At 37.3% G+C, this 16,433-nt stretch overlaps 1 protein-coding gene across 2 annotated transcripts in view; it reads left to right on the forward strand.

Moving 5' to 3' along the window:
• The first annotated feature begins 5,258 nt into the window (after positions 1-5,258).
• The window catches only part of BTBD10 (BTB domain containing 10), a 67,267-nt gene continuing 56,092 nt past the window's right edge, over positions 5,259-16,433 (forward strand). The window contains exon 1 of one of the 2 annotated variants that reach the window (XM_010977252.3): positions 5,259-5,415. The gene's annotated coding sequence lies outside the window, so the exon portion shown is untranslated. The remainder of the gene's footprint in view (positions 5,416-16,433) is intronic. The other variant, XM_064492565.1, reaches the window with a different exon arrangement.

Raw genomic sequence — 16,433 nt, forward strand, 5'->3', positions numbered from 1 at the left:
TTTGAGGAACCTCCATACTGCTTTCCACGGTGGCCACACCAATTTACATTCCCACCAACAGTGAACAAAAGTTCCCTTTTCTCCACATCCTGGCTAATATTTGTTATTTGTTGGCTTTTTGATAATAACCATTCTGACAGGAATGATGTAATATCTTATAGTGGCTTTGATTTGTGTTTCCCTGATGATTAGTGATGTTGAGGATCTTTTCATGTGCCTGTTGACCATCCGTATGTCATCTTTGGAAAAATGTCTATTCAGATCCTCTTCCCATTTTTTAATTTTTTTTTAAGTTGAGTTCTTTGTATATTTTGGACATTAACCCCTTATCAGATACATCATTTGTGAGGTAGTTCTATTTTTAAATTTTGAGGAACCTCCATACTATTTTCCATAATGGCTGTACCAATTTACATTCCCACTAGCAGTGTACAGAGGTTCCCTTTTCACCACATCCTTGCCACTACTTTTGTTACCTTTTATCTTTTTGATACTGGCCATTCTAACAGGTGTGAACTAATGTCTCATCATGGTTTTGATTTGCACTTCCCTGATTATTAATGACGTTGAGCATATTTTCATATACGTGTGGGCCATACATAGTAATGTATGTCTACTTTTGGGAAATGTCTATTCAAGTCCTTTGCCCATTTTAAAATTAGGTTATTTGGGGTTTTTTGTTTGTTTGTTTGTTTTTTGCTATTTGCTGTATAGTATGATAAGTTTATATTTAACTTTAAAGAACTAACAAGCTGTTTTCCAAAGTGGCTGTAATATTTTACGTTCACCTTAACACCTTAACCATATGAAGGCTCTAACTTCTCCCTATCTTCATCTACATTTGCTGTTGTCTGATATTTTATTATAGCCATTCCAGTGGGTGTATAGTGGTATCTCATTGTGGTTTTAATTTACATTTACTTGATGACTAATGACATTGAGCACCTTTTTCTGTGCTAATTAGTTATTTGTATGTCTTCATACAAATGTCTTTGCAAGTCTTTTGCCATTTTTTAATTGAGTTGTCTCATTTATTATTGACTTGTAAGATTTCTTTATACAAGTGCAAGTCCTTTATATGATTTGCAAACATTTTCTCTCAGTCTATGGTTTGTCTTGTCATTCTCTTAATACTGTCTTTTGAAGCATAAACTCAAAAAGTTTCAGTTTTAATGTAGCCCAATTTATCAATTTTCTTTTATGCCTTGTGCTTTTGGTCATATCTAGGAACTCTTTGCCTAACCCCAAATCATGAAGATTTTAGCAAATTTATGCTTTGTTCTTATATTTAGGTCTGTGTTTCATTTAAGGTTAATTTCTTCATGAGGTAAGGATCTAAGTTTTGTTGTTTTGTTTTGTTTTAAATTTTTTTTTGCTTTGTTTTGCATACACATATCGTATTGTTCTGGCACCAGGCACCAGGCACCAGGCACCAGGTTTTTGAAAAGACTATCTTTTTCTCATTGAATTGAATTGTCTTGGCATATTTGCTGAAAATCAATTGACCATAAATATAAGGGTTCATTTCTGTACTCAGTTCTATTCCATTATCTAGCTTAGCTCTATGCTTGATTCCTGTAGCAATGCAGTAAGTTTTGAAATCTTGAAGTGTTAAAATTTTCAACTTTTTCATAATTGTTTTGGCTATTTTAGAACTTTTACATTTATATATAAATTTTTGGACCAACTTGTCAATTTCCACACACACACACAAGCCTAACAAGATCTGTCAAATATTGTGAAAGATGTGAGATTTCACTCTATTGCAGGCTAACAAGGTACAGAAAAAGTTTACAGACTCCTACTATAACTTAACATTCCAAGGTCTTTTTGTCCCCATTTAGTCTTCCTTTTTATTCTTTTTAATTGCTCATTGTTCCCCCCTACAAGATACTGAGTTTAGCTATTTATATGCCTTTGTTGATCTTTCGATAGGAATGCCCTTCCCTACTATAGCTTCAAGGCAGACTCCTATCTATTCCTTAAGACCCCAAATCAATCTTTCCTTTCCTCCCCTATTTCTGTACCTTCTTATCTTCAGTCAGAAGTAAACTTTCCTATGTCTGACCTCCCATAGCACATTATCTTTATCTCTGTATGACCCAACTTGTTTTCTTTTTGATATTTAATTACACATCTCCTTTTTATTAGTAGAACCTATATATTAATAATGTCTGTATCTCTCCTAGTATTCTTACACAGGGTCTTAATCAATAAATGTATTTGCTGAATTGGTTTTTTTGTGTGTGTGAGTATGATTTTCCATTTCCTGACATTAGGTGACAGTGCTCAAACTTTGTAGTACAAAGAAATCCCAGACTTCAAAGTTAAATAGGATTCTGAATATGCGGCTTGTCATTAATTCTTTGAGCAAGTGCTCAGCCAGAGGTCTGTCTTATCCTTGAGGTGGGAAACCCCATAAAAAAGACCCGCAGGACCCCCAGGCAGGGTCACTACTGTCCTACCAGCACCATCGGGTTCTCTGGCCCAACAGCTCTGTCTCACTTTTTGCCTCTGAAGTGGCTTACTTCTAGGAAAGTGGAACTTACCCCTAAAATTCTATTGGTTCCCTGAGCTAACTCCCATTTGGTCCATTTGTAGTAATTCATTTGCATGGAGCTCACTCCTGATTGGTTATTTCCCTCCCTCCTGATTGGTCCATTTCCCTCCCTCCTGATTGGTCCATTTCTACAAAGCTCGTTCCTAATTAGTCAACTTTTGTTATACTTTATTTGCACCTGATGTTGCAAAGTGTAAACTGGTAGCCTATAAAAGCCTGTGTAAACCTGCAGCCAGGGTCCAGAGCTTGGAGTGTTAACTCCTTTGGGCCTGCTGGGGTAATAAACCTGAGTTCTCCAACTCTCCCAGTGCTGCTTGGTCTCTCTCCCAGATCCAGGTTGCTATCACAACTGAGCTGTAATACACTTTTCTGCAACATCCTCTGCCTTGATACAATCTTGTGTTAGCATGCTATGAGGTACAATAATATAGACAACCAGAAGAACTTGTTTGGTCAGTTTTCTCTATGAAACTTCTATTTATTTGTTTTGACTTCTTTGATAAATGGATTGATATTGTGAAAGAAAGACTTTCATTAAGGGTCTGAACCTTACCTCATTGAGTCAGCTAGCATTTACAAATGATTGTGCAGAGCAGTTTGTGATCAATGGCATTAGCTACTAGATGTATAGCTGCTATCAAAGCTCCCAAATTAATATTTATTTGAAAAGTTAATTTTTTTAAGTGAATGACAATGATAGCTTTATTAGATTTTCTCACTTAAAAAAAAAAAGAATAACAGAATAAAATGAACTACAGACACCTCAAAGCAAGGTACAATGATTTGACCAGATTCCCAGCATGGAATAAAGGTTGCATATTTCATCTGAAGTCTTTCACTAATATAATTCTTCCAATGTTTCCTGGGAAATTCCTAGAACTGGGAATAGAACTCATGAATTATACTGTGCAGAGCACCTGATTAGCCCACAGCAGGGTTAGACCTACTTTATCTAAAATTTATTTTTAATTTTTAAAAAATTGAGGTATAATGATATGCATTATATTATTTTCAGGTGTACAACATAATGACTCAGTGTTTATGAACTTTTTTACCCCAATTAAGTGTTAGGCTTATTTGTAGGGAAAGTAGTGTGAGCCAAATAAAGCTATAGTATCCATATACATAATAATATAAAAATAATGTGTCTAAAGGGAGATTGGCGGAAACCCTATAGCAGAATATCAGAGCCTCTCGTTAGGAAGTGATACTTTCTATTTTGATGTGGAGAAATAACTCCTGTTTGACAGACCTCGCTAACCCTAAATTGGACTATAGAATTACCTCCGTTGATGTTATCTTACAGAAGAAAGCTATGATAATAAATCAACGCCAGTGAAGTTTTTATTGTTTTGTTGCTTGAGGAAGTTTCTCCATGAGATTATAACTGTATTACAAAACTATTAGATCGCTCTTCTTTCTTAGAAATTGTTAGATTTCCAGTTTAGCAGAATGTTGGCAATAATAACTGGTACACTATGACAATAACCGATTTCCCTTAGGTCTCTCACATTTAGGTGGCCTTAGATGAGGAAGAGGATGTTCGCTATCCGCTATCCTCTATTGTGCAGCGCAACCACTCATCTCCTTAGCATAAACATTGGTTGAAAAACACTTGGGTTATTACATTTGGGAGCTAGGGAGTTTTCTCTCCCCAACAGTGATTAAATGTTTTTCAGCCAAGTCCTTTCCACAAAATGTTTTTATAGCAAATTACTCAAACCAGGTCCTTTTCCTTATGGCTTCCTCTGCTTGCAGCGCCGCTCCCACTCTTCTCAAAACTGGGGAAATTTTACTCATTCTTCAAGATTCAGCTCATTTGTCACTCCCTGGTGGAGGCTTCCTCAACATGGCAGGATGAGCCGGTTACTCCCTCTGCTCCCACAGCGAGCAGCGAGCAGCTTTTGGCCTTCATCACAGGGTAACGGGATTATCTGTTTTCGGGTGGGTCTCGCCCCCAGGATGTGAGCTTCGAGGGCGGAGGCCGTATTTTTCATGTTTTCCAGCATGTGACACACAGTAGGCTCAGGAAAGTTGAACGACGGAAACTATCCTGGCGACCTTCTGCCCACAAGGAGCGATCTCCTATCCAGGTGACTCTCGACGTTCGATAAGGGGCCCAACTGCGGGAGTTTCAGCTGGCACATCGGTTCCCGCCAACCCGGTGTTTAAAAATAAACAGCTGCGGACGCTAGGGACTACAGGGTGGCCCTTAATAGGACAGCCCTGTCTGAACCCAGGTCGGTTAATACCCGCCAGCTGAGCCGGCAAAGGCGCTTTCGGAGTTTCCTCACTTGAGGGAAACGCCTTCCCTGAGGAGACTCAACGTCCCCGCGATATTTCTCCAACTCTGGGCTGGAGACGCTGTCCACTTTTTTCTAACGGTGATAGGAAGTCAAGGAAAAACGTGGAATTCAAAGATTTGGGGGAAACTGCTTGCAGCCACTCAGGCTCGCGGTCTAAGACCCCCAGTTGACATCTGTAAAGGCCGGCGCCTTCCACTCTGCAACGCCTGCCCCCAGGCAGAACGCCCACCCCAGAGACCCACTCCCTCAACCGCCCGCACCACCCCCGCCCCGCCCCGCCCCGCCCCGCCCAACTCCTGGGCGGCGAGTCACCATTCTCGCGAGAACGCAGCTAGCCTCGCTCTTTCGGACTGCGGGTTCTCGCGAGAAGGGGCTTAAGAGCCGGCCTGCAACCACCCGGGGCGGCTCTGGTAGCCGCAGCCGCCCGAGTGGCCGCCGCCGCCGCCGCCGCCGCCGCCGCCGCCGCCACTTCTGGAGGGATCCAATTGGGAAGGACGCGGAGTTGTCGCTGGCTTTGACCAGTGCCTGGACACTCAAGGGGAACTGCAGGTTCGAGGGTGACTAGACTCAGCTGGGGAAGTTGGTGGGGGCGGTGTCGGAGGCTAGGCTCGGCGGGGGCGAAGGAGGAAGGGGGCGGAGAGTGAATCTGGGCTGGAAAGCCGGGCTGCTGTGGCGGTGGTCTGAGCGTTCTGGACCCTGCTAGGGGTTTTCGGCTCCGGCCGCTGCCACCCAGTTGAGAGGCAGGGAAGGGACTGGGTTTCGGGGGTGCTGTTTTGGGGTTGGGAGTCCCGAGGCCTTTCCCCAGAGATGAAGGCGATACCTTCAACCCTCCTTCCCAGGGCAGAGGAACCGTGTGGTCCCGCCCCTTTTCTGTCATCCTGGATTAACGCCGTGACATCCTGAGGGCACATCACAATAGGGGCTATGGTGGCCCGAGTCTCGCTTTTGGTGAAGAGGAGTGAGACTCCAATAATGTGCTGCGTGGTTTTATGCTGTAACGGTATCACGTGTGATAAAGCTTTGTTTTCCCAAAACTCGCACAGAAAAGCTTGTTTTTCTCTTCAGGTGCAAGTCTTCTAACACCCTTTATCCTTAGGAATGGGATACAGGGAGGTGAGACATCACTTACCAGTTTCTTAGTGTGGGGGCAGTGTGACCATCCCTGGGCCTCACAGGTTTCCTACTTTTTGCTTCAGTACTTTACGTCCATGATGAGAAGTGGCTGGTCCAGGCATGCTGAAGATAGAGCATCACTTGCTTGTCACTTTATGCACTTAGCATATAAATTTTACGTATTTTTTTTAATTTTTAGGAGTTTTCATGCTTTTTATTTAAATTAGCAATTTCAGTGAAGAATCACAGAATATTTGTTTTATTTGGGTAGTTGGGCCCTCCCCACCCCTACACACAAAAAAATTTGATTAAGACTTTTTAGAGATGAGTGGTATTGGATAGATTTTGAATGTAATGGACTGTAGAAATTAGATTAAGAGTTATAATAAAGAGTGCGTCTATAAGAGCCAAAAAAAATTCCTGTACTGGAGAGCCCATCCAGGACTGAAGTCCTGAAAATGAGGACTATAGTTGTCATTAGAATACAAATCAGAAAGCAGTAGAAAATGCTTGAGAGAAGATTTGATGGTGGGTTAAGACTCAAGTGTGTGAGGAGAATTTTGAAGGCATAAATGTGTTTCATAAATTTCTGGATAATTTTTCAGAGTTTATATACTGACTATTATTGTATACATTAAGGGAAAGTAGGAAGAGTAATTCTGAAGCATGGAGTGTGGAAAGGAACCATGGAGTAACATAGTGTTCAATCAGGAAAGCTTTCTGTGTCTCGACGATTATTTCGGAATTCTTTCACCTTTTTTCCCCTCACTCCTGAAAAAGCTTTCAGATGGGCTTTCTACATTCTGTATATTACCCTTCCACCAGTCTGAATTTTTTTTCTCACCCCTTTCTCTAAGCCTTGTGAAAAATTTTTATTAACTGTGAAGTTGCAAGCCAATATTGTCTGCTCTGTGGCTTTTTACATTTAGGTGACTTGATCTGGAAAATATTATGCACCTTTCAGTAGAATAGGTTATGAGTAACAAACTCACATGCCTCAGATACTAGGCAGATGAAAGTGGAAAAGAGTGAAATGCATAGAGAGTTTATGCCTCATTGAAGACAGACATCCAGTTCTTGGGTTCACCTGATTAGTGCCATACATGAATATGGTCCCAATCTTCAGCCTTCTCCAGAGAACACATGAAATCTAGAGTTTTTCTTGCAGTCTCCTGACTTTAAAAAATATTGACAACTAGTTGATACAGTTAAAAGTAACTTCATGTGGCCCAACCAATCCCAAACCTGTGAGTAATTGTATCTTGCTCTCCAGTTTTGGACCTCTGTTATAAGTAAGAATTAATAAATTTTAAAACTGAAAAAAAAAAGATTTAAAGTAAGTATGCCAATTAGTTTGGAATTTCAAACCTAGGAGGACTTGGGGAAAAAATGTCAACTCAGACTGAAAACAGTAGATAAGTTTAATAGCCTTTAAATATGATTGAGCAAATTGAACCGATACTAATTAATATTTTAACTATGGAAATAACTGAAGAAAACTCCTCTCAGTATATGTGGTTTAGTAACTCAGGGTTCTGAGCAAAGTTGATTTATAGGTATCTTGTAAGGGAATTGATTTATTGAGAATCCCTTTATTGTACTTGTAAAATTAAATCGAGGAGACCCTCTACAACTCATCTGTGGTTTTGAATGTTTATTGTTTGCTGTGCATCCCATGTTGTCTTCCCAGTCATTGACTTTTACTGGAAGCAATATTGATTCCTTGGATTTTATTCCCTGGCAGATAGAATGGGAGTATGGGGCATTGGGATGGGAAGTAATGGGAAGGGGAGAGTGTAATGTGAAGCAGGCACTCAGGTGCTTCTCTCTTACATTGTCTATTAAAAGATTGTTTTGAGTTAACTAGTTTTTCTTGTAAGAATAGGTATTCTGATTAAAGACAGTTGCTTATACATAGTAGGGCTTAATGATATTTGTGGAATTGAACCCTGTGGATTAAACCACATTTACCCATTAGTGCGAAGTACTTTAATCACATAATCTGATTCATACTTAGGCTGTGGGGAATGGGAGTTTAGAGGTCAGACCTAGGAAAGAATTGGACCTTAGCCATAATAAGGGCAAGGTGAAGATCTTCGCTGCAGGGGAAGGTTGAGAGAGGAGGCTAGGTGAGGGAGAGAGTTTTGAAAAGGAAGATAAAATGGTCAAGGACCACTTTGTCTACTGTGCAACTTTTTATAAAGAGCTCTGCCTTTTACAACTAAATTTATTATAACAATGCAAAAACTGTGTGGAATATTGATTTTGAATCAAGACTATTTTGGGGGTTTGCAGACTTGATTTTCTTTCTTTTAGCCCAGTCTTCTCAGGTTAAGCTAGCCTAATATCTCTTCATTCAATTCCTGCCCCTCTCTGCTGTAGGAAGTGAAACAGGAAAAGATAGGTATTATGTTTGTGAGGTGTTCCTCTCTGAGAATTTTAAAAACATCCTGAAGAATCTGCTGTGTGTTAGTGTAGATTATGTTTTTTTGAAGGAGGAACCATTATTTTCTTCTCTCCATGTTTCTACCATGTAAAGCAAGGACGTTCTCTTTTGGAAGTTGCTTTCCCCCTTCTTTCTACCCCCTGAGTGAGATACCCTCCCAAGGGATGATTAGGTAAGGCTAGGAGAAGGGACTGAGTATGCTTTTGCTCAGTGACTTCTGGTTCTGTTTTTGGAACTCTGAGTTCTTGGGACATATTCTCTACTTCTCTGTGCGGTAGAGTTATCTGAGCAGGCTGGACCCTATGAGGGAGAAGGAAATGGAACATGTACAGTTCTGAGTTTAATTTACAATTGAAGTAATAGGAAGCTTTTTTGGCCTCTGGTTTCATCTATATTTTTATCTTCATCTGATTGACTCTTTTGTTTCTTTGTTGGTTCTGAAACCACAATAAGGGAGAAAGCTAGTTATAGATGCTCATCAATGGAGGAAGAACCATTTAAAATTTTTTTCTCCTCTGGGATAGAATGTTTGTAAGGGTTCAAGCTAATGTTGCATTTTCCTCTAGTATGGCTTGCTCTGATTTACTTTGGCATCTGTAAACTGAGACCTACCTTGTTAAGCAGGTAGCAATCTAGAACTCAGAGATGGATGGTAAGCAATCAGAATTCAAAGAGATACTTCTGGGAAAGGATTAAGAGGTTGGTGAATGTTAGATGTAGGCAGTGGGAATACAGTGAATTGAGTACTTGAAATAGTAGAAACTTGACATAAGAGAGGAAAGATTTTACATGGATTGTGTGACTATGTCACAGTGGATTTCTGAAGATTAGTAAGATGCTAAAAGTTATCCTTGCTCATAAAAGCCTCTTTCTTTACCCTAATTAATAATTTAATTATATTTTTCTGTTTAAAAATGTAAGATAACTGATTACATAGCACTTATTTTTATCTTTGTAGTTGAAATGTGTGCTATTCGTGTTTTTGGTCATAAACTGAAATTAACGTTTAGTATTTAGTTGAGGGTGAGAGTGTCAGTGAATCACTAATTGAAGTACTTGATTAGGAACTGAATAATGCTAAGGACATTTAAAATTGTAATCATACTTTTCTGCTTGGAATACCTTATTTTGGATCATTTAGATCTGGGTTAAAAGCCAACTATTAGTTCTGTGACATAAAAGTTACTTAACTGCGCTGAGCCTTTGTTGACTTACATGAAAGATGGAAATAGAACACAATTGTCAGGAGTTTAAGAATGAAATGAAATAAAATATATGAAGGTGCTATGTAAATAGTAAGGTGCTTATAACTTGTTAGCACTTTGTACAGTGTTTATGCTCAGAATATAGCATACTGGCCTGTAATCCTAAGATACTTCAGGGAAATTTACATTTACATTGAGCTGTCTCATTTGGAGGGAACAAATTTAAATAGCTATGTAGAGCCTTGACAAAATGACTCTTCCACTGGAAATTACCAGTTTTTTTCTTTTTCTTCTCGTCAACATTGAACTATAGGAGTCTCTTTCTTGCTTTTCATGTTGGCATCAGTTGCCTGATATCTGGTATTCTAAGTAATTTTTTCAAAAATTGAAATATAGTTGATGTACAATATTTCAATTTCAAGTGTACTACATAGTGATTTGATATTTGCATACATTATGAAATGATCACCATGATAAGTCCAGTAACCACCTGTCCCCACACAGACTTATTACAATATTATTGACCGTATTCCTCATTCTGTGTATTACATTCCTGTGGCTTGTTTGATAATTGGAGTATTGTATCTCTTAATCCTCATCACTCGTTTTGACCTCCCTACCTCCTTCGCCTCTGGATATTATCTTTTTGTTTTCTATATCTATGAGTCTGTTTTCATTTTGTTCTGTTTATTTTTTTTGTTTTTTAGATTCCACATATAAATGAGATCATGTGGTGTTTTGATTTATTTCACCCTCTAGATCTGTCCATGCTCCTGCAAATGGCAAGATTACTCTTTTTTTAATGGCTGAAAAATATGCCATTTATTTATATGTCACATCTTTATCCATTTATATATTGGTGGATGCTTAGGATGCTTCCATATCTTGACTATTGTAGATAATGCAGTGAACATAGGGTGCATATATCTTTTCAAATAGATATTTTTGTCTTCAGATAAATAGTCAAGTGAAATTGCTGGATCATATGGCAGTTCTATTTTTAATTTTTTGTGGAACCTCTACACTGTTTTCCATAGTGGCCGCATCAATTTACATTCCCACCAGCAGTGCACACTTCCCATCAACAGTGTACAAGGGTTCTGTTTTCTCCACATCCTTGCCAACCCTTGTTATTTGTTGTTTTTTTTTTTAATGATAGCCATTCTAACAGGTGTGAGGTGGTATCTTATTGTGGTTTCTTTTTCCCAATATGTATACTTTCTCTTTAAAAATTTTTTTATTGAGGTCTAATTGATTTATAATGTTAGTTTCAGGTGTATAGCAAAGTGATCCAGTTTTTAATATATATATATTATATATTACAATATATTTTCATTATATATATACTTTTTCAAATTCTTTTCCATAATAGGTTATTATAAGATATTGGGTATAGTTCCTTGTGCCATACAGTTGGTCCTTGCTTATCTATTTTATATGTAGTAGTGTGTAAATGTTAATCCCAAACTTCTAATTAACACCCACTCCCCCCTGATTTCCTCTTTGGTAATCATAAGTTTGTTTTCTATGATGGTGAGTCTGTTTCTATTTTGTAAAGAAGTTTATTTTTATCATTTTTTTAGATTCCACATACAAGTGATATTGTATGATATTGGTCTTTCTCTATGTGACTTACTTCACTTTTAGTATGATAATCTCTAGGTCCATTTATTGCTGCAAATAACATTATTTCTTTTTTAATAGCTGAGTAATATTCCATCATATATGTATACACTGCATCTTCTTTATCCATTCATCTGTCAGTGGACATTTAAGTTGCTTCCATGTCTTAACTATTTTAAGTAGTGCTGTTATGAATATTCGAGTGCATGGTATCCTTTCGAATTAGTGTTTTCTCCAGCTGTATGCCCAGGAGTGGGATTGCTGGATCATATGGTACCTCTAGTGTTTTAAAGAACCACCATAGTGGCTGCACCAATTTACATTTCCACCAATAGTGTAGGAGGGTTCCCTTTTTTCCACACCCTCTCCAGCATTTATTGTTTGTAGACTTTTTGTTTTGTGTTTTTTTGGGGGGTGCAAATTAGGTTTGTTTATTTTTTGCAGGAGATGCTGGGGATTGAACCCAGGGCCTTGTGCATGCTAAGCATGCACTCTACCACTTGAGCTATACCCGCCCCCTTGTAGACTTTTTGATGATGGCTATTCTGACAGGTGTGAAGTGATACCTCGTTGTAGTTTTGATTTGCATTTCTCTGGTAATTAGCGATGTTGAGCATCTTTTCATGTGCCTGTTGGCCATCTGGATGTCTTCTTTGGGGAAATGTCTGTGTAGGTCTCTGGCCCATTTTTTCATTGGGTTGTTTGTGTTTTTGATATTTGTTGTATAAACTGTATATTTTGGAAGTTAATCCCTTGTCAGTCACGTTGTTTGCAAATAGTCTCTCCCATTCTGTAGGTTGTCTTTTCATTTTGTTTATGGTTTCCTTTGCTGTGCAAAAGCTTTTAAATTTAATTAGACCCCATTTGTTTATTTTTGCTTTTATTTCCGTTACTCTTGGAGACAAATCCAAAAAAAATACTGCTGCGATTTATGTCAGAGTGTTCTACCTATGTTTTCCTCTAGGAGGTTTATAGCATCTGGTTTTACATTTAGCATTTAGATTTAATTTAATCTGTTCTGAGTTTATTTTTGTATATGGTGTTAGAGAATGTTCTAATTTCGTTCTTTCGCATGTAGCTGTCCAGTTTTCCCAACAACACTTATTGAAGAGACTGTCTTTTCTCTATTGTATATTCTTGCCTCTTTTGTTGTAGATTAATTGACCATAAGTGCATGAGTTTATTTCTGGGCTTTCTATCCTGTTCTATTCAACTGTGTGTCTGTTTTTGTGCAGGTACCATACTGTTTTGTTTACTGTGGCATTGTAGTGTAGACTGAAGTCAGAGAGCATGATTCCTCCAGCCCAGCCCTGTTCGTTTTTCCAAGATTGTTTTGGCTGTTCAGGGCCTTTTGTGTTTCCATACAAATTTTAAAATTATTTATTCTAGTTTTGTGAAAAAGCCATTGGTAATTTGATAGGGATTGTATTGCATCTGTACGTTGACTTGCAAAGTATGATCATTTTAACAGTCTTGATTTTTCTGATCCAAGAATGTGGTATATCTTTCCATCTGTTTTTGTTGTCTTCAATTTCTTTTATTAGTGTCCTATAGTTTTCATTGTATAGGTCTTTTGCCTTCCTAGGTGGGTGTATTTTTAGATACTCTTTTTGAAGCAGTTGTTCATGGGATTGTTTCCTTAATTTCTCTTTATGATATTTTGTTGTTAGTGTATAGAAAAGCAACAGATTTCTGTATGTTAATTTTGTATTCCACAACTTTACCAAATTTATTGATGAGCTCTAGTGGTTTTCTGGTGGCATCTTTAGGATTTTCTATGTATAGTATCATGTCATTTGCAAACAGTGACAGTTTTACTTCTTTTTCAATTTGGACTACTTTTATTTCTTTTTCTTCTCTAATTGGGGTGACTGGGACTTCCAAAACTGTGTTGAATAAAAGTGTAGGGATCCTTATCTTGTTCCTGATCTTTAGGAATTCTCTCAGCTTTTTGCCATTGAGTATGTTAGCTTTGGGATGGTCCTATATGGCCTTTATTATATTGCGTTATCTTCCTTCTTTGCCCACTTTGTTGACATTTTTAATCATAAGTGGATATTGAATTTTGTCAAAAGCTTTTTCTGCATCTAAGATGATCGTGTGGTTTTTATTCTTTAATTTGTTAATGTGGTATATCACATTGCACAGATACTGAAAAATCCTTGCATCCGTGGGATAAATCCCATTTGATCATGGTGTATGATCCTTTTAATGTATTTCTTGATTTGGTTTGCTAGTATTGTGTTGAGAAGTTTTGCATCTATGTTTATCAGTGATATTGGCCTCCAATTTGTGTGTGTGTGTATTTGTGTGATATCTTTGTCTGGTTTTGGTATTAGGGTGATGGTGGCCTCTTAGAATGCGTTCAGAAGTGTTCCTACCTATGCAATTTTTTGGAATAGTTTCAGAAGGATAAGCATTAACTCTTCTCTAAATGTTTGATAGAATTTTCCTGTGAAGCCATCTGGTCCTGGACTTTTGTTTGTTGGGAGTTTTTAAATTACTGATTCATTTCAATACCGGTTTGTTCATGTTTTCTATTTCTTCTTGATTCAGTCTTGGGAGATTGTACCTTTCTAAAAATTTGTATATTTCTTCTAGATTGTCCATTTTATTGGTGTGTAGGTGCTTGTAGTAGCCTCTCATGATCCTTTGTATTTCTGTGGTGGTGGTTGTAACTTCTCCTTTTTCACTTCTGATTTTATTAATTTGGCCCTCTTCTTTTTTTTTTCCTGTTGGGGCTGGCTAAAAGTTGATCAATTTTGTTTATCTTTTCAGATGACCAGCTTTTAGTTTCATTGATCTATTTGTTTTTTTTAAGTCTACTTCATTTATTTCTGCTTTGATCTTTATGATTTCTTCTACTCAGTTTGAGTTTTGTTTGTTCTTCTTTCTCTAGATGCTTTAGGTGTAAAGTTAGGTTGTTTGAGATTTTTCTTATTTCCTGAGGTAAGCTTGTATTGTTATAAACTTCCTTCTTAGAACTGCTTTTGTGCATACCATAGTTTTTTGGTTTGTTGTTTTTATTTGTCTCTAGGTATTTTTTTGATTTCCTCTTTGATTTATTCAGTGATCCATTGGTTGGTTGGTAGCATATTGTTTCACCTCCACGTGTTTGTGCTTATTACAGTTTTTTTTTCTTGTAGTTGATTTCTAGTCTCATGGCATTGTGATCAGGAAAGATTCTTGATAGGATTACAATTTTCTTAAATATACTGAGGCTTGTTTTGTGGCCTAGCATGTGATCTATCCTGGAGAATGTTTCATGTGCCCTTGAAAAGAATGTGTATTCTGCAGCTGTCAGATGGAATGCTCTACATATCAATTAAGTCTATTGGTCTACTGTGTTACTTAAGGCCTGTGTTTCCTTATTGATTTTTCTGTCTGGATGATCTGTCCATTGATGTAAGTGGGGTGTTAAAAGTCTCCTATAGTTATTGTGTTACTGTTTATTTCTCCTTTTATGTCTGTTAGTGTTTGCCTTAAATATTGAGGTGCTTCTATGTTGGGTAAGTATATATTTACCGTTGTTATATTTTCTTTTTGGATTGATCCCTTGATCATTATGTAGTGTCCTTTGTCTCTTGTAACAGACTTTATTTTAAAGTCATTTTGTCTGATACAAGTATTGCTACTCCAGCTTTCTTTTGATTTCCATTTGTGTGGAATATCTTTTTCCATCCCCTCACTTTCAGTCTGTATGTGTCTCTAGATCTGAAGTGAGTCTCTTGTGGGCAGTATATATACATATATATATAGGTCTTGCTTTTTAATCCATTAAGCCAATCTTGTGTCTTTTGGGTAGAGCATTTAGTCTGTTTACATTTAAGATAATTGTTGATATGTTTGTTCTTACTGCTATTTTGTTAATTGTTTTGGATTTGTATTTGTGGGTCTCCCCCCCCTTTTTCTTTTGTTCACTTCTCTTGTAATTTGATGTCTGTCTTTAGTGTTATGTTTGAATTCCGTTCTCTTTGTGTGTATATCTATTATGTATTTTTGGCTTGTGGTTACCATGGTGTTCATGTATAACTAACTATACACATAACTATATGTGTACATTGCTTTTTTATATATCTACTTTTGTTGAAGTATAATCAGTTTACAATGTGTCAGTTTCGGGTGTACAGCACAATACTTCAGTCATATAGGAATGTACATATATTCATTTTCATATTCTTTTTCACCATAAATTACTATAAGATATTGTATATGGTTCCTTGTGCTATACAGTATAACTTTGTTGTTTATCTATTTTATATATATTAGTGTCTGCAAATTTCAAACTCCCAATTTATCCCTTCCCACCCATATATGTTGTTTTAAGTTGAGTGATCTCTTAATTTTGAATGCATTCTAACCATCCTACATTTTTACACCCAACCACGTTTATTATTTTTGACATCATATTTTAAATCTTGGTTTTTGTATCCCTTATTTACTTATTTTATATATAGATAATTTCATTACTTTTGTCTTTAGCCTTCCTACTAGTTTTATAATTGGCTGGTCTTCTACTTTTACTGTATGTTTGCTTTTATAAGTGATATTATTCCTTTCATAATTTTCATACTTCTAGTGGTGTCCTCTTCTGCTTAGAGAAGTTCTTTCAACATTTCTTGTAAAGCTGGTTTAGCATTCCTGATCTCTTTTGGCTTTTGCTGCTGTGTAAAAGTCTATTTCTCTTTAAAATCTGAAGGATAATCTTGCTGGGTAGAATATTCTTGGTTGTAGGTTTTTTCCTTTTATCTCTTTGCCTATGTTGTGTCACTCCCTTCTGGCCTGTAGTTTCTGCTGAAGAGTCAGCTGATAGTCTTTTGGGAGTTGCTTTTCTCTTGCTGTTTTTAAGATTCTCTCTTTATCTTTAATTTTTGCCATTTTAACTAAAATGTGTCTTTGTGTGAACCTCTTTAGGTTCATCTTATTTGGGACTTCTGTGCTTCCTGGACCTGGATGTCTATTTACTTTCCCAGGCTAGGGAATTTTTCAGCTATTATGTCTTCAAGTAAATTCTCTGCCTCTTTCTTTCTCTTCTCATTTTTGGGACCTCTATAATGTTAGTATGCTTGATATTGTCCCAGAGATCTTCTAAAGTATTTTAAAAATTCACTTTTTTCTGTTCAGCTTTGGTGATTTCCAGTACTGTGTCTTCCAGGTTGCTGATGTGTCCTGCTGTAGTG

Source organism: Camelus dromedarius, chromosome 12, assembly GCF_036321535.1.
Source record: "Camelus dromedarius isolate mCamDro1 chromosome 12, mCamDro1.pat, whole genome shotgun sequence".
Taxonomy (NCBI): domain Eukaryota; kingdom Metazoa; phylum Chordata; class Mammalia; order Artiodactyla; family Camelidae; genus Camelus; species Camelus dromedarius.